The sequence below is a fragment of the Dermacentor variabilis genome, unplaced genomic scaffold (assembly GCF_050947875.1).
Source record: "Dermacentor variabilis isolate Ectoservices unplaced genomic scaffold, ASM5094787v1 scaffold_33, whole genome shotgun sequence".
In the NCBI taxonomy this organism is placed as follows: domain Eukaryota; kingdom Metazoa; phylum Arthropoda; class Arachnida; order Ixodida; family Ixodidae; genus Dermacentor; species Dermacentor variabilis.
Genome location: NW_027460511.1, coordinates 40,801 through 44,039, shown reverse-complemented (window position 1 = coordinate 44,039; position 3,239 = coordinate 40,801).

Here is a 3,239-nt window from a genome sequence, read left to right as displayed (position 1 = left end):
GTCTTGCATTTGGTGTTGCGATGGCCTCGTCGCCACCGTCACAGTCGTTGTGCTCGTTATGACCGTCCTTGTCTTTCTAGGGCCGTCATTAAAGCCTCGTCAGTTAATTGTAGCCATGCTGTCATCACCACAACTTCGTCTTCGTACAGACGTCGTCACGCAATTGTTCTCATTTTAGAGCTGTGTAATACCAACCGTGTGGCGTTGCCACCGTCATGCTGTAATCGCCATACTTTTACCGCCACAACATTATCTTTATAGTCGACGTCACGACAATGCCGACATGCTGGCAACGTTCTATCGATATAACTGCTTCGTCACTTTACGGTGATGAAGCTGTGGTAACTGAATCATGATTGTGTCGTCATCCTCTTGCGTTTAATCTCGAGTCGTTGGAGTCGCACCATCGTCTGTTCAGTTTCATTGCCCTATTTTGTCGTATTGTCATCGCCACGCCATCCTAGTAATCTCATCATCGTGACGCTATCGTCCTTACGCAGTCGTCGTCATATAAATCATCGCCAAGCCATCGTCGTCATACGCTCCCAGCGATCCCATTATCTTCAATATAACGACGCCACGCTCTCATCGTGATTCTACCGTCATCGACCTACAAATGTCATTTCATTGTCTTCATGTAATCATTGTCATACTGCATTCAGCTGCGAAATGGCGTGCTAAGGAATCCTGACAGCGCTGGCGCATCAGAGCGGAGCCCAGTATTTTAAGCGAGATCACGTTATAACAGCCTTTACAGTGAAAGGTCAAGGCAAAAGTGGTACCTTCAGACCGCCTAAAGCGATTCAGCAAGCTTAAGATGCGGAGGCAAAACGCCTAGCCTTGTAATTCTCATAACCGCTTATGATCGTTTTGATATTATTAGCTTACCTGTAATTGGGGATAATTGTAAAAATTGGGGAAAAGAGGTAATGGAATATACCTTAGTAACTTCGCTGATGATATTGATATTCGCTGATGATATTGCTTTGCTTAGGAACTCGGGGGACCAACTGCAATGCATGCTCACTGACCTGGAGAGGAAAAGCAGAAGGGTGGGTCTAAAAATTAATCTGCAGAAAACTAAACTAATCTTTAACAGTCTCGGAAGAGAACAGCAGTTTACGATAGGTAGCGAGGCACTGGAAATGGTACGGGAATACATCTACTTAGGACAGGTAGTGACAACGGATCCGGATCATGAGACTGAAATAATCAGAAGAATAAGTATGGGCTGGGGTGCGTTTGGCAGGCATTCTCAGATGATGAACAGAAGGTTGCCATTATCCCTCAAGAGAAAAGGGTAGAACAGCTGTGTCTTACCAGTACTCACGTCATCATCATCATCATCATCAGCCTGGTTACGCCCACTGCAGGGCAAAGGCCTCTCCCATACTTCTCCAACAACCCCGGTCATGTACTAATTGTGGCCGTGCCGTCCCTGCAAACTTCTTAATCTCATCCGCCCATCTAACTTTCTGCCGCCCCCTGCTACGCTTCCCTTCCCTTGGGATCCAGTCCGTAACCCTTAATGACCATCGGTTATCTTCCCTCCTCATTACATGTCCTACCCATGCCCATTTCTTTTTCTTGATTTCAACTTAGATGTCATTAACTCGCGTTTGTTCCCTCACCCAATCTGCTCTTTTCTTATCCCTTAACGTTACACCTATCATTCTTCTTTCCATAGCTCGTTGTGTCGTCCTCAATTGGAGTAGAACCCTTTTCGTAAGCCTCCAGGTTTCTGCCCCGTAGGTGAGTACTGGTAAGACTCACGTACGGGCCAGAAACCTGGAGGCTTAAGAAATGGGTTCTACTTAAATTGAGGACGATGCAACGAGCTATGGAAAGAAGAATGATAGGTGTAACGTTAAGGGATAAGAAAAGAGCAGATTTGCCGAGGGAACAAACGCGAGCTAATGACATCTTAGTTGAAATCAAGAAAAAGAAATGGGCATGGGCAGGACATGCAATGAGGAGGGAAGATAACCGATGGTCAATAAGGGTTAGCGACTGGATTCCAAGGGAAGAAAGCGTAGCAGGGGGCGGCATAAAGTTAGGTGGGCGGATGAGATTAAGAAGTTTGCAGGGACAACACGGCCACAATTAGTACATGACTGGGGTAGTTGGAGAAGTATGGGAGAGGCCTTTGCCCTGCAGTGGGCATAACCAGGCTGATGACGATGATGAATTGAATCAGTATAGGGTAGCAGCCCATCGGACCGGAGCGTGAACCTAAACTGTTTTTTCTTTCCGGTTCACTAGACTTACTTTGACAGAAATCATAGTTTATTGATTATTGTTCTCCATGCACGTAAACACAATGTGTGGCATATCTATGCTCTGCACTATATCAAGCCGTGATAGCTACGGAAGCTGCCCATGTAGGGAAGGCATTTAGCTCTTGTGCTACACAAGATTGTTTTTAATCGTGTGCGGTTCTTGCAGAATGGCTACTTCATATAGTAAACTTCCGCATATTACCATCAAGTTATATGCATAACTTAGGTTCGCACATTTGTGCTTCCAGTGTGTGACGTAATATTTCTCTAAACGTTAGTTCTCGTAATGGGCTGCGGTAGTTGGGTGGTGTAACGGGTCACTCGCTTCTTCGGGGCTAAAAAAGTTTGGACTTTTGGCACCTTTCATGAAATTGTTGCATGAAAATTTTCAACATGAAAGTGTGAGCATCGAAAAGAATTGATAAAATCTGTGCAATACATAACTCATAGCGAAATCATTATTTTATCAGTGATGGAGTATTTCTTCTCGGGAATGCAAGCAGTGAGAGAAGTGGACTCACAATTAGCTGCGATGCGTTATATTGAAACGGTATTGCAACTTTACTGTATCTGGCACTTGGAACTTACAAAGCCGTCAAGTTTTATTCCTCTTGTTTGGCCTTTGAATATCTTATAACAGCATTTCTTCGAAGAAAAACCAAATGTCTAAGCTTAGCAGGTGCAACCTTCAGTTCATTCCCGCTTTCGTTTAGCATTGCCCTTCATTTGGGTTGTTTACGCGGCTTCTCTTCCCGGCCAATTTCGTCTGCAATTAAACATAGTCTTACGCGTTCAGCATTCGTTGTACCAGCTGTTGGTTGAAATACCAGAAGTTACGTGATCACAGGAAAAATCGCATCATATCCGTAGCAGTGAGAAAAGTACTGCGATTGTGCTATAGGTAGGCTGCGGGCACACTTACAATGTTGGTTTATTTTCAAAAGTTTGTTGCACACGGGG